Source organism: Aotus nancymaae, unplaced genomic scaffold (assembly GCF_030222135.1).
Source record: "Aotus nancymaae isolate 86718 unplaced genomic scaffold, 86718_ANA_hifiasm-v0.15.2.pri h1tg000006l, whole genome shotgun sequence".
NCBI classification, from domain to species: domain Eukaryota; kingdom Metazoa; phylum Chordata; class Mammalia; order Primates; family Aotidae; genus Aotus; species Aotus nancymaae.
This window is the reverse complement of record NW_026988417.1, coordinates 25,863,186-25,884,291: the sequence shown is the minus strand read 5'-3', so window position 1 is coordinate 25,884,291 and position 21,106 is coordinate 25,863,186. Positions and strand designations below refer to the sequence as shown.

General features: G+C 38.9%; 1 protein-coding gene across 4 annotated transcripts in view; it reads right to left on the bottom strand.

The window, feature by feature from the left end:
- The window catches only part of TBC1D19 (TBC1 domain family member 19), a 185,444-nt gene that overhangs the window by 90,218 nt on the left and 74,120 nt on the right, over positions 1 to 21,106 (bottom strand). The gene's annotated exons all lie outside the window — the stretch shown is intronic.

Here is a 21,106-nt window from a genome sequence, read left to right as displayed (position 1 = left end):
GCTCCAACTGAGGTACCACGTGCATTTCAATGGGTCTGGTCCAAGAGTGAGCAAAGCCCACTCAGGGCAGACCGAGGCAGGGAGGGGTGCTGCTTCACCCAGAAAGTGCATCTGACCGGCGAGTCGGAGGCTCCTCTGGTGCTCCGGTCCAGATATAGCGCTTCCCCCAAAGCCTCAGCAATACACAGAACAGGGGATCTTTGCCAGTCAAGTGCCGGGAATTACAAGTGCAGAGTTGAATAAGAGTCTGCAGACTGAGCTATCACCCCCTCACCCAGCTGGAGAGAGAGGGAGCTGTAAGCGGGAGCAGCTAGGCAGCCCCTACCCCATGACCAGAGAGAGAGAAAGCTGAAAGGGGGAGACTGCCTGGTGAGGCTGGGCGGGTCCCTAACATCCCCCACAAACCCCAGAGGGCTGAAGCTCTGACTCTAGTGGGTTGCATAGCCAGTGTCAGTCTGATAATGAACCCTGAATGATCCAGCCCAGTGGAGGAAGGGCACAACCCACCACTAGAGGGGTGGGATTGGGCTACATGTTTTAACAAAAAAACACAGGAAGCCTACATAGCAACGGGACAGCATTCTTGACAACCCAGCAGTGCCTACAGGTCAGCGGAAGAGGCGGGCCTAATCTCCCAGCATAAACAAAAAAGACATAGGAAGCTTCCCTAGTAACCTGAAGGAGTCTCTAGAAACCCAGTAGCGCCCCCACAGGCAGACAAACGACCTCATCAAGCAGCTCTCTGACTCCACAAACAGGTAAATCCACAAAGATGGGAAAAAACCAGCGCAAAAAAGGTGAAACCACCAAAGACCAGAACACCTCTTCTCCTTCAAGGGATCACAACTCCTCAACAACACAGGATCACAACTTGACCGAGAAGGAGTGCAAAGAATTGACGGAAACAGGATTCAGGAGGTGGATAATAACAAACTTTTCAGAGCTAAAGGAACATGTTCTAACTCAATGCAAAGAAACCAAAAACCTTGAAAAAAGTTAGATGAAATGCTAACTAGAATAACCAGCTTAGAGAAGAACATAAACGACTTGATGGAGTTGAAGAACACAGCAGGAGAACTACGTGAAGCAAATACAAGTTTTAATAGCCGAATCGATCAAGCAGAAGAAAGGATATCAGACATTGAAGATCAACTCAATGAAATAAAAAGAGAAGGCAATACAAAAGAAAAAAGAGTAAAAAGAAACGAACAAAGCCTCCAAGAAATATGGGATTATGTGATAAAACCTAACCTACGCTTGATCGGTGTACCTGAATATGACCGGGAGAATGAATCCAAGCTGGAAAACACACTCCAGGATATTATCCAGGAGAACTTCCCAAGCCTAGCAAGGCAGTCCAAATTTCAAATTCAAGAAATACAGAGAACTCGACAAAGATATTTCTCAAGAAGAGCAACCCCAAGGCACATAATTGTCAGATTCACCAGGGTTGAAATGAAGGAAAAAATGCTAAGGGCAGCCAGAGAGAAAGGTCAGGTCACCTACAGAGGGAAGCCAATCAGACTCATGGCAGATCTCTCAGCAGAAACTCTACAAGCCAGAAGAGAGTGGGGGCCAATATTCAACACCCTTAAAGAAAAGAACTTTCAACCTAGAATCTCATATCCAGACAAACTAAGCTTCAAAAGTGAAGGAGAAATAAAATCCTTTATGGACAAGCAATTATTGAGAGATTTTGTCACCACCATACCTGCCCTACAAGAGCTCCTGAAAGAAACACTAAGCATGGAAAGGAACAAGTACCAGTCACTGCAAAAGCAAACCAGTTGGCAAAGACCAAAAATGCAATGAAGAAAATGAGTCAACTAATGAGAAAGAAAACCAGCCAGTAACAAAATGGCAGGATCAAATTCACACATAACAATATTAACATTGAATGTAAATGGCCTAAATGCCCCAATCAAAAGACAGAGACTGGCAAACTGGATAAAAAGTCAGAACCCACTGGGGTGCTGTATTCAAGAAACCCATCTCACATACAAAGATGCATATAGACTCAAAATAAAGGGATGGAAGATTTACCAAGCAAATGGAGAACAAAAAAAAAGCAGGGGTTGCAATCCTAGTCTCTGATAAAATGGACTTCAAACCAACAAAGATCAAAAGAGACAAAGAAGGACATTACATAATGGTAAAAGGATCAATCCAACAGGAAGAGGTAACTATCCTGAATATATATACCCCCAACACAGGGGCACCCAGATACATAAAGCAAGTTCTTAACAACCTAAAACGAGATTTAGACTCCCACAAAATAATAGTGGGAGACTTCAATACTTCACTGTCAATATTAGACAGATTGATGAGACAGAAAATTAACAAGGATATCCAGGACTTGAATGCAGAGCTGGACCAAGCAGATCTAATAGACATATACAGAATGCTCCACCCCAAATACACAGAATATAAATTTTTCTCAGCACCGCATTGCACTTACTCTAAAATTGACCACATCATTGGAAGCAAATCACTCCTCAGCAAATGCAAAAGAACAGAAATCATAACAAACAGTCTATCAGACTACAGCACAATCAGACTAGAACTCAGGATCAAGAAACACACTCAAATCCGCACAACCACTTGGAAACTGAACAACTTGCTTCTGAATGATGACTGGATAAACAATGAAATGAAGGCAGAAATAAAGATGTTCTTTGAAACCAACCAGAATGAAGACACAACTTCCAGAATCTCTGGGACACATTTAAAGCAGTATCAAGAGGGAAATTTATAGCAATAAATGCCCACCAGAGAAGAGAGAAAAGCTCTAAAATCGACACCCTATCATCAAAATTGAAAAAACTAGAGGAGCAAGATCAAAAAAACTCAAAAGCTAGCAGAAGACAAGAGGTAACTAAGATCAGAGCAGAACTGAAGGAGATAGAGACACAAAAAACTCTTCAATAAATCAATAAATCCAGGAGCTGGTTTTTTGAAATTATCAACAAAATAGACAGACCACTAGCCAGATTAATAAAAAAGAAAAGGGAGAAGAATTAAATAGAAGCAATAAAAAATGATAAAGGGGATATCACCACTGTTCCCACAGAAACACAAACTACCATCAGAGATTACTACAAACAGCTCTACTCACATAGAGCAGTAAACCAGGAAGAAATGGAAAAATTCCCAGACATCTGTACTACACCAAAACTAAACCAGGAGGAAGCGAAACCCTGAATAGACCAATAACAAGGGCTGAAGTAGAGGCTGCAATCAATAGCCTACCAACCAAAAAAAGTCCAGGTCCAGACGGGTTCACAGCCGAATTCCACGAGATATACAAAGAGGAGCTGGTTCCATTCCTTCTGAAACTGTATCAAACAATATAAAAGGAGCGAATCCTCCCTAACTCATTTTATGAGACTAAGATCATCCTGATATCAAAACCAGGCAGAGACCCAACTAAAAAAGAAAGCTTCAGGCCAATATCCATGATGAACATTGACACAAAAATCTTCAATAAAATACTGGCAAACAGATTGCAACAGTACATCAAGAAGCTTATCCATCATGACCAAGTAGGCTTCATCCTGGGGATGCAAGGCTGGTTCCACATATGCAAATCCATAAATGTAATCCATCACATAAACGGAACCAAAGACAAAAACCACACGATTATCTCAATAGATGCAGAGGCCTTTGATAAAATTCAACACACCTTCATGCTAAAAACTCTCAATAAACTAGGTATTGATGGAACGTATCATAAAATGATAAAAGCTATATATTACAAACCTACAGCCAATATCATACTGAACGGGCAAAAGTTGGAAGAATTCCCTTTGAAATCAGGCACTATATAAGGATGCCCTCTCTCACCACTCCTATTCAACATAGTATTGGAAGTTCTAGCCAGAGCAATCAGGCAAGAAAAAGAAATAAAGGGTATTCGATTAGGAAAGGAGGAAGTCAAACTGTCTCTATTTGCAGATGACATGATTGTATATCTAGAAGACACCATCATCTCTGCCCAAAATCTTCTCAAACTGATAAGCAACTTCAGCAAAGTCTCAGGATACAAAATCAATGTGCAAAAGTCACAAGCATTCCTATATACCAATAACAGACAGAGAGCCAAATCAAAAGCAAACAACACCCATTCACAATTGCTACAAAAAGAATAAAATACCTGGGAATACAACTAACAAAGGAGTTAAAAGACCTCTTCAAGGAGAACTACAAACCACTGCTCAATGAAATAAGAGAGGACACTAACAGGAGAAACATTCCATGCTCATGGTTAGGAAGAATCAATATTGTGAAAATGGCCATACTGCCCAAAGTAATCTACAGATTCAAGCTATCCCCATCAAGCTACCAATGACCTTCTTCACAGAACTGGACAAAACCACTTTAAACTTCATATGGAATCACAAGAGATCCCGCATAGCCAAGACAATCCTAAGCAAAAAGAACAAAGCCGGAGGCATCACACTGCCAGACTTCAAACTATACTACAAGGTTACAGTAATCAAAACAGCATGGTACTGGTACCAAAACAGAGACACAGACCAATGGAACAGAACAGAGACTCCAGAAGAAACAGCACACATCTACAACCATCTTATCTTTGACAAACCCAGCAAAAACAAGCAATGGAGAAAGGACTCCATGTTTAATAAATGGTATTGGGAAAACTGGCTAGCAATGTGCAGAAAGCAGAAACTGAACCCCTACCTGTCACCTTACACTAAAATTAACTCCAGATGGATCAAAGATTTAAACATAAAACCTAACACCATAAAAACACTAGAAGAAAACGTAGGCAAAAGCATCCAGGACATAGGCATAGGCAAGGACTTCATGACTAAAACCCCAAAAGCAATGGCAATAAAAGCCAGAATAGACAAATGGGATCTAATTATATTCCAGAGCTTCTGTACAGCAAAAGAAACCATCATTAGAGTGAATCGGCAACCAAAAGAATGGGAAAAAAATTTTGCAATCTACCCATCTGACAAAGGGCTAATATCCAGAATTTACAAAGAACTAAAACAGATATACAAGAAAAAAACAACCCCATCGAAAAGTGGGCAAAGGATATGAAAAGACACTTTTCAAAAGAGGACATATATGAGGCCAAAAAACATGAAAAAATGCTCATCATCACTGGTCATTAGAGAAATGCAAATCAAAACCACACTGAGATATCATCTCATGCCAGTTAGAATGGCGATCATTAAAAAATCTGGAGACAACAGATGCTGGAGAGGATATGGAGAAATAGGAACACTCTTACACAATTGGTGGGAGTGTAAATTAATTCAACCATTGTGGAAGACAGTGTGGCGATTTCTCAAGGATCTAGAAATAGAAGTTCCATTTCACCCAGCGATCCCACTATTGGGTATATATCCAAAGAACTATAAATCGTTTTATCATAAAGACACATGCACACGTATGTTCATTGCAGCCCTGTGTACAATAGCAAAGACCTGGAACCAACTCAAATGCCCAACAATGATAGACTGGACAAAGAAAATGTGGTACATATACACCATGGAATACTACACAGCCACAAAAAAAATGATGAGTTTGTGTCCTTTGTAGGGACTTGGATGAATCTGGAAACCATCATTCTCAGCATACTGACCCAAGAACAGAAAGCCAAGCACCCTACGTTCTCACTCACAGGTGGGTGTTGAACAATGAGAACATGTGGACTCAGGGAGAGGAGCATCACACACAGGGGACAGTTGCGGGGGGTAGGGGAGAGACATTGGGGGGTGGGGAGGGAGGAGGTGGTGGGGAGGGAGGAGAGGGTGGAGAGTGATAACATGGGGAGAAATGCCAGATATAGTATGCACCTAAAGTAAAGTAAATAAATTAAAAAAAAATTATAACTACTTAAAATATACTGGTTTTCCCCAATATATTCCTTTTAATGTCTATTAAAATATAAAGTAAAATTTAAAATCTTATTGATATTTGCATCTAACAAAGATACTATATACATAATTTTTTATATTTTTCCTTCAATTATTCCCTTGAATAACATATCTTATAGCTTAATATTAAACTCTTAGTGTGTGTGTGTGTGTGTATATATATATATGTATTTTTAAAATTTCATTATATATATATATTTTATTGCACTTTAGGTTCTGAGGTCCATGTGCAGAACATGCAGGATTGTTGCATACGTACGTACATGGCAATGTGGTTTGCTGACTCCATCCCTGTCACCTATATCTGGCATTTCTCTCCATGTTATCCCTCCCCAACACCCTATCCCATGCTGTCCCTCCCCTAGTCCCCCCGAACAGACCCCACTGTGTGATGCTCCCCTCCCTGTGTCCATGTGTTCTCATTGTTCAACACCCGCCTATGCGTGAGAACATGCAGCGTTTGATTTTCTGTTCTTGTGTCAGTTTGCTGAGAATGATGGTTTCCAGATTCTTCCATGTCCCTAAAAAGGACACGAACTCATCGATTTTTATGGCTGTGTAGTAGTCCATGGTGTATATGTGCCACATTTTCCTTTTCCAGTCTATCATTGATGGACATTTGGGTTAGTTCCAGGTCTTTGCTATTGTAAACAGTGCCGCAATAAACATATGTGTGCATGTGTCCTTATAATAATAGAATGATTTATAATCCTTTGGATATATACCCAGTAATGGGATTGCTGGGTCAAATGGAATTCTGTTTCTAGGTCCTTGAGGAATCGCCACACTGTCTTCCACAATGGCTGAACTAATTTACACTCCCACCAACAGTGTAAAAGTGTTCCTATTTCTCCACATCCTTTCCAGCATCTGTTGACTCCAGATTTTTTAATGATTGCCATTCTAACTGGTGTGAGATGGTATCTCAATGTGGTTTTGATTTGCATTTCTCTAATGACCAATGATGATGAGCATTTTTTCATGTTTGTTGGCCTCATATATGTCTTCTTTTGAAAAGTATCTGTTCATATCCTTTGTCCACTTTTGAATGGGTTTGTTTTTTTCTTGTAAAAACTTTTAGTATATTTTATTTAAAAATTTATTGGATGTTTAATATTCCAGGCTAGAAGATAGAGGTATAGCAGTAATCCAGATAGACAAATTACATAACCTCAGAGAGCTTTAGACTAAATCAAGGCCTTTGTTATCTGGTGACTTAGGCATAAGCTTGGACAGAATTCTTAGAATTAAGAGCTCAACTGCTCTTTAACAATCATTGTGCAGTATATTATATTGACACATGGACAAAATCATATACCTCATGGTCCCTTTATTTTTCATAACAAAAATTTTATGTGGATTTTAAATTATGAGTTTTCTCATGAATGGATGCAAGTAGTAAATTAAATTAAATAAAACACATCATTTTCCCACCCAACTAATTATACTGCTTAAAGATCTAAAAGCATCTGAACCAGTTAGAGAGCTGGTTGCTGGCTGAATAGCAGGAGAGTATGTAGTTAATAATTTGTACTCATACAAGGATCCCCATTCACCAATCTGAATAACTAAAGATGGTTTCCTGAAAGGTTAGATACAAGCTAAATGCTATGAATCAATTAATATCTATGACTTTAGACATATAACAGTGCTTAGATAAAAACCTATTCTCAATTCTAGAGGGAAAAAACATATCAGAAATCTGAGACCCAGAAGAGACTTTGAAAATATCTAGTTTCTGGGGGCACCAAGATGGCTGAGAGAAGTCAGCACTGGAATGCAGCTCCCAGCGAATGAGACACAGAGGGCTAGAGGACTTCACAATTCCAAACGAGGTGCCGGGTTTGTTTCTGTGGGGCTCATAGGGCTCTGAAAATAGGCCCAAGGAAGGAGCTGCAGGGCGAGAGCCACCCAGGGGGGGAATCAAGACGGGGGAGGCGCATTCCCACCTGAAACATGCAGCAAGCTCAGAGGGTTGGGGTACTCAACCACCTCATTGCTCCGATTCAGATTCTGTGCTTATCTCATCCCTCCTGCAACCCATGGTCCACAAGAGCCCTGCCAGATGGTGGGGCACCATGGGTAGTCGATGCAAATGTGAGCGGCGGCTACCGCCAGGTGGCGACTTGTTGCAGGGACCTGGGCAGGAGTTTGGACTAACGCCAGCGGGACAGACCGTCCCACAAACAGAGGCAGAGTTGAAAGCAGGAAACAGACCATAAGGCCTGGCAGGCCCCACCTCCACAGAACTCAAACTAAAGCCCTCACTAGAGAGCTTGGCAGCAAATACACCAGCTTGACCCCAACCAGAAAGATCCACCTGGGGAAGGAGAGACGCCATTGGGAAGGCAGGGCCAATCTCAAAGACAAACAAATTCCAGGGAAGGACCACCCACCCAGCAACCTGACTGAATCCTAGAGAGCCCAGCAACGCCCTCTACAGTCCAAAAAAGATAAAGCTCCATCCTCAACAGAAAAAAACATCCACTCAGAGACTCCTCCTGAAATCACCAACTTCAAATATTAAAAGGAGATAAATCCACGAAGATGGGAAAAAAACAGAGCAAAAAGGAAGAAACCATCAAAGACCAGAACACCTCTTCCCCCAGGGATCACAACTCCTCACCATCAAGAGAACAAAAAAAGAGAATGAATCTGACGAATTGACAGAAGCAGGCTTCAGAAGATGGGTAATAACAAACTTCTCTGAGCTAAAAGAACATGTTCTAACCCAATGCAAAGAAACTAAGAACCTTGAAAAAAGGTTAGACGAAATGCTAGCTAGAATAACCAGCTTAGAGAAGAACATAAACTACTTCATGGAGCTGAAAAATACAGCACAAGAACTTCGCGAGGCATACACAAGTTTCAACAGCCGAATCAATCAAGCAGAAGAAAGTATATCAGAGACAGAAGATCAAATCAATGAAATAAAATGAGAAGGCAAGATTAGAGAAAAAAGAGTAGAAAAAAAAATGAACAAAGCCTCCAAGAACCTAATCTATGCTTGATCGGCATACCTGAATGTGATAGGAAGAATGAATCCAAGTTGGCAAACGCTCTTCGAGATATTATCCAAGAGAACTTTCCTAACCCAACAAGGTAGGCCAACATTCAAATTCAGGAAATACAGAGAACATCACAAAGATATTTCTCAAGAAGAGCAACCCCAAGGCACATAGTTGTCAGATTCACCAGGGTTGAAGTGAAGGAAAAAATCCTAAGGGCAGCCAGACAGAAAGGTCAAGTCATCCACAAAGGAAAGACCATGAAACTCACAGCAGATCTCTCAGCAGAAATCCTGCAAGCTAGAAGGGAGTGGGGGCCAATATTCGATATCCTTAAAGAAAAGAACTTTCAGCCCAGAATTTCATATCCGGCCAAACTAAGCTTCATAAGTGAAGGAGAAATAAAATCCTTTATGGACAAGCAATTGCTGAGAGATTTTGTTGCTACAAGACCTGCCTTATGAGAGCTACTGAAGGAAGAACTAAATGGGGAAAGGAACAACCAATACCAGCCACTGCAAAAATGAACCAAATGGTAAAAAATAACAATGCGACGAAGAAGCAACATCAACTAATGGGCAAAACAACCAGCCAGTAACAAAATGGCAGGATGCAATTCAAACATAACAATATTAACGTTGAATGTAAATAGCCTAAATGTCCCAATCAAAAGACACAGACTGGCAAACTGGATAAAAAGTCAAGACCCATTGGTGTACTGTATTCAGGAGACCGATCTCAAATGCAAAGATTCACATAGACTCAAAATAAAGAGATGGAAGAAGATTTACCAAGCAAATGGAGAGCAAAAAAAAGCAGGGGTAGCAATCCTAGTCTCTGATAAAAAGGACTTTAAACCAACAAAGATCAAAAGAGGCAAAGAAAAGCATTACATAATGGTAAAAGGATCAACGCAACAAGAAGAGCTAACAATCCTAAATACATACACACCTAATACAGGAGCACCCAGATACATAAAGCAAGTTCTTAAAGACCTACAAAGAGACTTAGACTCCCGCACAATAATAGTGGGAGACTTTAACACTCCACTGACAATATTGGACAGATCAACGAGACAGAAACTCAACAAGGATGTCCAGGACTTGAACGCAGATTTGGACCAAGTGGACTTAATAGACATTTACAGGACACTCCACCCCAATTCCATGGAATACACATTCTTTTCAGTACCACATTGCACTTACTCCAAAATTGACCACAAAATTGGAAGTAAATCACTCCTCAGCAAATGCAAAAGAATAGAAATCATAACAGTCTCTCATACCACAGTGCAATCAAATTAGAACTCAGGATTAAGAAAAGCATTCAAAACCCCACAATCACAAGGAAACTGAACAACTTGCTCCTGAATGATGAATGGATAAACAATGACATGAAGGCAGAAATAAAAATGTTCTTTGAAATCAATGAGAATGAAGACACAACGTACCAGATCCTATAGGACACATTTAAAGCAGTGTGTAGAGAGAAATTTATAGCAATAAATGCCCACATGAGAAACAAGGAAAGATCTAAAATCGACAACCTATCATTAAAATTGAAAGAGTTAGAGGAACAAGATCAAAAAAACTCAAAAGCTAGAAGAAGAAGACAAGAAATAACTAAGATCAGAGCAGAACTGAAGGAGATAGAGACACAAAAAACCCTTCAAAAAATCAATAAATCCAGGAGGTGGTTTTTTGAAAAGATCAAAAAAATAGACCGTTAGCTAGACTAATAAAAAAGAAAAGAGAGAAGAATAGAATAGATGCAATAAAAAATGATAAAGAGGATATCACCACTGATTCCTTGGAAATGGAAACTACCATCAGAGATTACTACAAACAACTCTGCACATAAACCAGTAAATCTGGAAGAAAAGGATAAATTTCTGGACACTTTCACACCCTAAAGATTAAGCTAAGAAGAAGCTGAAAGCCTGAATAGACCAATAATAAGGGCTGAAGTCAAGGCAGTAATTAATAGCCTACCGACCAAAAAAAGTCCAGGTCCAGACGGGTTCACAGCTGAATTCTACTAGAAATACAAAGAGGAGCTGGTACCATTCTTGTTGAAACTATTCCAAATGATACAAAAAGAAGGAATCCTCCCTAACTCTTTCTATGAGACCAACATCATCCTGATACCAAAACCTGGCAGACACAACTAAAAAAGAAAACTACAGGCCAATATCCATGATGAACATTGATGCAAAAATCTTCCATAAAATACTGGCAAACTGAATCCAACAGCATAACAAAAAGCTTATCCACCCCAATCGAGTAGTCTTCATCCCAGGGATGCAAGGCTGGTTCAACATAGACAAATCTATAAACGTAATTCACCACATAAACAGAACCAAAGACAAAAACCACATGATTATCTCAATAGATGCAGAGAAGGCCTTCGACAAAATTCAACAGCCCTTTATGCTAAAAACTCTCAATAAACTAGTTATCAATGGAATGTATCTCAAAACAACAAAAGCTATTTACAACAAACCCACAGCAAACATCATACTGAATGGGCAAATATTAGAAGCATTCCCTTTAAAAACTGGCACTAGACAAGGATGCCCTCTCTCACCACTCCTATTCAATACAGTATTGGAATTTCTAGCCAGAACAATTAGGCAAGAAAAACAAATAAAGGGCATTCAATTAGGAAAGAAGTCAAATTGTCCCTATTTGCAGACGACATGATCATATATTTAGAAGATCTCATTGCCTCAGCCCAAAACCTCCTTAAGTTGATAAGCAACTTCGGCAAAGTCTCAGGATACAAAATCAATGTGCAGAAATCACAAGCATTCCTATACACCAATAACAGACTTAAAGAGAGCCAAATCATGAGCAAACTCCACTTACAATTGCTATGAACAGAATAAAATACCTAGGAACACAACTAACAAAAGAGGTAAAACATCGCTTCAAGGAGAACTACAAACCTGATCAAGGAACTAGGAGAGGACACAAACAGATGGAGAAACATGGTTAGGAAGAATCAATATCGTGAAAATGGCCATACTACCCAAAGTAATTTATAGATTCAATGCTATCCCCATCAAGCTACCATTGACCTTCTTCACAGAACTGGAAAAAAACACCTTAAACTTCATATGGAACCAAAAGAGAGCCCGCATAGCCAAGACAATCCTAAGCAAAAAGAACAAAGCTGGAGGCATCACACTACCTGATTTCAAACTATACTACAAGGCTACAGTAATCAAAGCAGCATGGTACTGATACCAAAACAGAGATACAGACCAATGGAACAGAACAGAGGCCTCAGAGGCAACACCACACATCTACAACCACCTGATCTTTGACAAAGCTGACAAAAACAAGCAATGGGAAGGGATTCCCTGTTTATTAAGTGGTGTTGGGAAAACTGGCTAGCCATGTGCAGAAAGCAGAAACTGGACCCCTTCCTAACACCTTATACAAAAATTAACTCCAGATGGATTAAAGATTTAAACATAAGAACTAATGCCATAAAAACCATAGAAGAAAACCTAGGCAAAACCATTCAGGACATAGGCATAGGCAAGGACTTCATGACTAAAACACCAAAAGCAATGGCAACAAAAGCCAAAATAGACAAATGGGATCTAATTAACCTCCAGAGCTTCTGCACAGCAAAAGAAACAATCATTAGAATAAACCGGCAACCAACAGAATGGGAAAAAATTTTTGCAATCTACCCATCAGACAAAGGGCTAATATCCAGAATCTACAAAGAACTAAAGCAGATTTACAAGAAAAAACAAACAAACCCATTCAAAAGTGGGTGAAGGATATGAACAGACACTTTTCAAAAGAAGACAAATATGCGGCCAACAAACATATGAAAAAATGCTCATCATCACTGGTCATTAGAGAAATGCAAATCAAAACCACATTGAGATACTATCTCACGCCAGTTAGAATGGTGATCATTAAAAAATCTGGAGACAACAGATGCTGGAGAGGATGTGGAGAAATAGGAACACTTTTACACTGTTGGTGGGAGTGTAAATTAGTTTAACCATTATGGAAGACAGTGTGGTGATTCTCAAGGACCTAAAAATAGAAATTCCATTTGACACAGCAATTCCATTACTGGGTATATACCCAAAGGATTATAAATCGTTCTATCATAAAGACACATGCACAGTTATGTTCATTGCAGCACGGTTTACGATAGCAAAGACCTGGAACCAACCCAAACGCCTATCGATGATAGACTGGACAAAAAAATTGTGGCACATATACACCATGGAATACTATGCAGCCATCAAAAACGATAAGTTCATGTCCTTTGAAGAGACATGGATGAATCTAGAAACCATCATTCTCAGCAAACTGATACAAGAACAGAAAACCAAACACGGTATGTTTTCACTCACAGGCAGGTGATGAACAATGAGAACACTTGGGCACAGGGAAGGACAACACTCACAGGGCTAGGTGGGGGAGTGGAGGGGAGGGGACAGGAGGAACAGCAGGGGAGGTGAGGAGGATGGGGAGAGATAACACCAGGAGAAATGACTGACATAGGCGACAGGGGTGAGGGGGAATAGAGACAGCAAGCCACCATGGCATGTATGTACCTAAGCAACAATTCTGCAGGATTCAGGACATGCACATGTACCCCAGAGCCCAAATACAAAAAAAAAAAAAAATCTCGTTTCTTTTCTAAATTTTCACATTTTAAAAATGAGATCTGACCAAGTTAACTGTAATAGTTGGTGACTGAAATAGTTTCCATAATCCTCAGTCTATGCTATTTGGTTTCAATAGTTTTTAGTGTAATTTACCCATATAATATGAGAGAAAAACATTGGTAGGAAAGTCAGAATTACACTAAATGCTTACAAGTGATGAGACAAATTTTATGTTCATATTTTAATTTACACCATAAAATATTTAAGGATTTCTAAAAGTTAATGATTACCAATATAAACAGGATATTTTAAAAGACTATTTGGTATAAGCTCTGGTAATGTATATACATATGTAAGAGTAATAAATCATGATTATAAAAAGCAATCTTTGAAAAACAAAGTAGGCCAATTTTTAGCATCAGAGAATATTTTAATGTCAGTAAGTTTTTGGTATTTTACACAGATTTACACTGTCTTTAACTTAAGAAGAACAAATATACTCTTGGGAATTGAAAGAACCTGCAGAATATTCCTAACAGTTTATAGGTAATTCTAAGATGAGTAGCCAAAAGGCAGAGAAGGTATTTCAAGGAGAGAACAACATGGTGCAGAGACAATTCAGCATGTCCAGAACCACAAACATACTGAGGTACAGATTATGCCTTTTTTTTTAGACATCTGATATATTTTTCTTTTAGACATGATATATTTTTGAGTCTGATATATATGAAACATATAATAGAGTTTTCTAGGCCAGGGTCCCCAATCCCTAGCATGCAGACTGGTACCAGTCCAGTCTGTGGCCTTATAGGAACTGGATCAGGAGGTGAATGGTGGACCAGCAAGCATTACTGCCTGTCAGATCAGCAGTGGCATTAGATTCTCATAGGAGTGGGAACTCTATTATGAACTGCACATGAGAAGGATCTATGTTGTGTGCACCTTATAAGAATCTAACAAATGCCTGCTGTGAAGTGGAACAATTTCATCCCGAAATCATTCTCATCCACACCCCCATCCATGGAAAAATTGTTTTTCATGAAACTGATCCCTGGTGCCAAAAAGGTTAAGGACTGCTGCTCTAGGCAACTAGAAATATAAGTTTTAGGCTTAAACAAAAGTTTGGATTGAAAACAGGGTTAAAGCCATTAGGGAATAGGTGACTTGTGGATGACACAGTTCAGGGAAAATGAATAGAATAAGATCAAAATGGAATTCTGAGAAATACATGCACTTAAGGTTCAGCAGAGAAACCCAAATGGAGACTAAATGAGGAAAATGAGAGAAAGAAGAGCTAAGAAAATAGGATGTACTAAAGTAATGACCAAGAATTTTTCAAAGATCAAGTAGGCACTAGTATTAATACTGTAGATATAAGAACTAAAATATGTCCACTATTCCTTGGTGACTTTAATTAAGGTAGCTGTAGTCATGTAGTGGGTGTGGGTGTACGTCAGACTACAACAGACTGAGCAATTAATGAAATAAAGCAATTAACTCAGTATTACTTAACTCATATTAATACAATCAAGTGATTAATGAAATTAAGTCTAGCACAGAATTTTGTTTCACAGGTTTAGCTGTGAAAGGAAGGAAAGGGATAGGGAGATAGCTAGGAAAGGCATGAGGTTTAAGATTTACTTTTGTTCCTAAGATAGAAAAGACCTGAGAACACACAGTGTTATGGGAAGTAGTGAGTAGAAAGAAAGGAAAAGACAGACAAAAAGAATTTTTTTAAGGACATGGAACATGTACAAACGCAGGGAAAAGAAAAAGTGTCTTAAGATGTTTAAAATACAGGATCTTTAAAAGTCTTTAAGCAGAAGAGCTAAGGTACCAGATGTATTAGTCCATTCTTGTGCTGCTATGATGAAATACCCAAGACTGGGTAATTTATAAAGGAAAGAGATTTAATTGATTCAAGGTTCTGCATGGCTGGGGAAGCCTGAGGAAATTTACAATCATGGTGGAAGGCACCTCTTCACAGGGCCACAGGGGAGAGAATGAGTGCCCAGCAAAGGAGGAAGCCCCTTCTAAAACTATCAGATATCATGAGAACAAGACAGAGGAAACCACACCCATGATTCAATTATGTCCACCTGGTCCCATCTATGACATGTGGGGATTATGGGAACTACAATTCAAGATGAGATTTGGATGGGGACACAGCCAAACCATATCATTCCCTCCAGCCCCTCCCAAATCTCATATCCTAACAATTCAAAACACAATCATATCTTGCCAACAGTCCTTCAAAGTCTCAACTCATTCCAGTATTAACTATGCTGATGCAAGAGGTAGACTCCCATGGCCTTGGGCAGCTCTGCCCCTGTGGCTTTGCAGTGTATAGCCCCCCTCACGGCTGCTTTCACAGGCTAGCATTGAGTGTCTGCAGCTTTTCCAGGCTCACAGTGCAAGCTGTTAATGAATCTACCATTCCAGGGTCTGGAGGATGGTAGCTCTCTTCTCACAGCTCCAGCAGGCAGTGTCCCAGTGGGGACTCTGTATGGGGGCTCCAACCCACATTTCACTTCTGTACTGCCCTAGCAGAGGTTCTCCATGAGGGCTCCACCCCTGCAGCAGTTTTCTGCCTGGATATCCAGGTGTTTTCATACCTTTGAAATCTAGGCAGAAGTTCCCAAACCTCAATTCTTGACTTCTGCTTACTTGCTGGACCATCACCAAGTGGAAGCTGCCAAAGCTTGGAGCTTGCACCCTCTGAAGCAATGGCCTGAGCTGTACCTCGGTCCCTTTTAGTTACAGCTGAAATTGAAGCAGCTGGGACAAAGGGCACCATGTCCTGAGGCTGCAAAGAGTAGGAGGGCCCTGGGTCTGGCTCAGGAAACCATTTTTCCCACCTAACCTTTTGAGCTTGTGATAGAAGGGGCTGCTGCAAAGGTCTCTGACATGCCTTGGAGGCATTTTCCCCATTGTCTTGGAAATTAGCATTTGGCTTCTCACAACTTATGCAAATTTCTGCAGCCAGCTTGAATTTCTACCCAGAAAATGAGTTTTTCTTTTCTACCACATCATCAGGCTGCAAATTTTCCAAACTTTTATGGTGTGTCTTGAATGCTTTGGTGCTTAGAAATTTCTTCCACCAAATACCCTAAATCATCTCTCCCAAGTGCAAAGTGCAAAAGGAAAATAAACCTTGGGGTCCCCAAATCACAAGCTAAAGGGAAAAGTCAAGCTGGGAACTGGGTCAGACAAAACTACCTCCCCTTTTGTTTCCTAAAAAAGAGGACTCTAAGATGAAAAGCTACACACCTCCCCTATATTTTGTCCACAAGAAAATTCTTAGTGAGCTCCAAGATCTTTACCCTAAGATGTTTCTGTTAAAGCTTCACCATGGCAATGTAAATTGATGGCTTGTTTTTACAGGTGCAGTCACTACCACCACCAACCACCCCCCCCCACCACCAGACAAATGCATATCTGATTGTTTCCCTGCCCCATTTTTTTCTATGTTATCTTATGTAAAAGCAAGGACTTCTCACATTTTTCCTTGCCCCATTTGTCTATGTCATCTTAAGTTAAAAAAAAAATGCAGATTCACTGGGCCAGGCAAAGTCATGAATAACTATTTTCCCGTCTCCCTCTTTCATGAAAATTGTATACTTCTCAACATCTCACTCTTTCCCCTTTAAATTTGGAGCCCTCAAAATCATGTTTGGAGAAGGCATAGACCTATTTCCAGGGTGCACATCCTTAACTTTGGCAACTAAACCTCCTAAAATGATTGAGACTTGTCATTTTTCTCAACTGACATAAGTTACACAGATCTCTAGGGCAGGGACAAATGCTGCCAGTCTCTTTGCTAAGGCATAACAAGAGTCAGCTTTATTCCAGTTCCCAATAAGTTCCTTATCTCCATCTGAGACCACCTCAGCCTGGTCTCCATTGTCTATATCACTATCAACATTTTGGTCAACGTCATTCAACAAGTCTCTAGAAGTTCCAAACTTTCTCACATTTTTCTGTTTTCTTCTGAGCCCTCCAAACTATTCCAACCTCTGCCTGTAACCCAGTTCCAAAGTCACTTCCACATTTTAAGGTACCTATAGCAGCAACCCACTCTCTGTGATACTAATTTACCATGAGTCCATTCACATGCTGTTATGAAGAAATATCCAAGACTGGGTAATTTATAAAGGAAAGAGGTTTAATTGACACACAGTTCCACATGGCTGGGGAGGCCTCAGGAAACTTACAATCATGGCAGAAGGCACCTCTTCACAAAGAGGCAGGGGAGAGAATGAATGCCCAGCAAAGGAAGAAGCTCCTTATAAAGCCAAACCATCAGATTTCATGAGAACTCATTCGCCATCATGAGAACAGGATGGGAGAAACTGTTACCATGATTAAATTATTTCCACCTAGTCCCTCCCACAAAATGTGGGAATTATGAGAAGTACAATTCAAGGTAAGATTTCAGTGGGGACACAGCCAAACCATACCACCAGATTTCAGTTTTTTACAAAGCAGGGTAAAAAAGGATTTATAGGGAACAAGGTTGAAGTTAGAAAGATAAGGTAGAAAGTTTTTTTTTTTAATTTAGGCAAGAAATGATGGTATTTTGAAATGAGAGTGGTAGTAACGTGAATATAGAGAGACAGTTGGATTTAAAACATGTTTAGAAGTTAAATCAAGAAGGTATTATTGAGCAATATAATATGATATTCAGAAGTTAAGGATGACACCAGGTTTCTGGCCATGGTTCCTTTAAAAACAGTGGTACTGAAAAAGGAATTTAGGTCCACTAGGCAGCTGCATTTGAAGTTTGGAAAAGAGAGATCTGAGAAGAAAGTATAGAGATTTGAGGTAATTGGGAACTAAGGCTTTGGGAGTGTGTAAGATTTGCTAAGGAATGTATGAAGAAGAGACAGACCCTCAAGAACCCTAGCTGATAAGACAAAAAAGACCCTCCACAAATGAAGAATGCCAGAAAGAGCACTGTGTTACAAAAGCCAAGGAATGTTTCAATAAAGGAGTAGTCAATGAGGTTAAACACTGCCAACAAGTATAAGAGGTAGACATTTCTATTTTTTTCTGTTATTTTCCCTTTTTTTTTTTTTGAGACAGTCTTGCTCTATTGCCCAGGCTAGAGTGCAGTGGCATGATCTCAGCTCACTGCAACCTCCACCTCCCGGGTTTATGTGATTCTCATGCCTCAACCTCCCAAGTAGCTGGGATTACAGGCACACAGCACCATGCCTGGCTAATTTTTTGTATTTTTAGTAGAGGCGGGGTTTCTCCATGTTGGCCAGGCTGGTCTCAAACTCCCAACATCAGGTGATCCACTTGCCTCGACTTTCCAAAATTCTGGGATTACAAGCGTGAGCCACTATGTCCAGCCTAACATTTCTTCCATTTAAATAAAAGTGGATGAGGATAAGAGCAGGTGCTGATGCAATTAAGTCTACAAGTTTGGCAGAAGAAATTTGAATGAATTTCTAATGATGAATTCTGTTTTCTCAGGTATCAGGAGGTGAAGTATTTTGCTAAGACTGAAGCGAACGAATGAAGAGAGTAGAGGTCAGCAACAAACAGGTACTTTGAAGACTAAGTGAGCTGACCACAAAAATCTAGGCAGGTCAGGCAATATTTTGAGCCAAGGTAAGTTTGTAAGAACCTTGCTAAGAAATCACTAAAGAAAATCTTAAATGTTAGTATTAGTCTTGGCTATTTTATCAGTGAGCAAGTACCTAGAACAAAAGTAGAGGGACATTTTCTATCCTAAATTGGCAAACTGAAATTAAAACATTTAAAAATATGAACAATGTTTACCAGATATGGATATTTTGACACATACCTAGAAATGTGTAGAAAAGGAAATATATAAAAGCAATTCTTTTAAACCTATCATATATTTTCTTTAAAAAATGAAATTTGGATAATATTCTACTGAAAGTATGAAAAGAATTAACTACTAAGAATCGCAGGTATTATATCCAAAGTCTTGGTATTGAAATAGATTTTAAAGAATAGCTTTATGTATGTGAAATGTAAAATCTTCCATTTATGTCTAACACCTCAACTATGACTATAATTATATGTGCAGCTTATTTTATGTGATTGAAAAGCAATTCAACAAAAAATTCTAATAAGGTATTCTTAATAAGAAATAGTATTCTTCTTCCTTCTCTCTCTCTGTCTCTCTAATGTATCACCTACAAAAATTATTTTGGAACTGCTATAGTTTATTGGGGTCACACTTTTATAGCTGAAATTAACTGTAAGTGATAAAAGATGCTTTAATCAAAAAATTAGATTGCTTTTCTGAAGATATTAATTTATATTTACAGATCTTGAATAGACTTGTCACTTTGCAATTAGAAAATCCAGATGGCTATTAGCTCCAAAATTCAGGGGTAAAAATCACCTTAAAAACTTTTTTCTTCTTTTTACAAGAAAACATCTACAAGTTGTAAAAACCACCTTTGAACACTGTAAAAAATAATCATTATCTGGGATTATTACTTTATTATTATCTGGGGTTATTAGGATGATACTTCTGGAAATACTCTAAATTTGATTTTGCAATTGCAGTGATTCCTCTGCAAAGAGACAGAATTTGTTAATCCAATTTCTATACAATTAAGTTGGCAGCACATCTACAAAGTTAGATCAGGACAAAAGTTATATCTTCTTCTACAAGAATTGATATACTCACAAAAAAAGGTCCAATATCTACTCAAGCCTATTTTATAAACTATTTTCTTTAAAGTATCACTATAAAAGGCTACCATTATCATTTGTCTAAAACTGCTCTGAAATAAATTACAAGCTTTATTGTTTCAAAAAGGAAGCAAGCGATTTTTGACAGAGCTGTCCAGAGGGAGATTTAAAACATAGTATACACACATGCACATATACATAGTTTGCAAGGGGTATAGGTATAGTTTTTACAACAATAATAATAATATTTGATTTTCTTTAAAAACATCATTATTAATTATAATTAACTTATAACAATTACATGTAATATGTAACTCTTATGATTACTTTTATTAATGGTGATCATTTATGTTCCAGATACTGGTTAAAAGTACATGTACATTATTTCATTTAATTCTGAGAATGATTTTGTGATACACATATTATTACCTATATCTAAGTGTGGGTTAACTGAGGTTTGAAGAAATTTAAGTACTTGCTCAATGATATATTTCTAGTAAGCTGTGGGAACTAGAAGTTGACACCATAACCGTATAATTGCAAAGCCCATGTTTTTAACCACCAGGCTAGAAAACTACTAGAAAATGAATAGAAAACTATTCATTAAAGTCTTTTAAATGGATGACTTCTATGATTAATGGGTTTAAGCAAAAAACAAACAAAAAATCCCCGCTATTTCAAGAATCAATGTCTTACATAATTTTGCTTTACTGAATCTATTACCTATCTGTTGGTGATCTCTTTTCATAGTTGTATTTCCTAAAATAAAATATTCTTACATATAGAAAAATAAGATTCCCAGTTAATCTGTCAATTTTTAGAACCATAAAAATAGTGCATGTTTCAAAGGTTCCTATAGG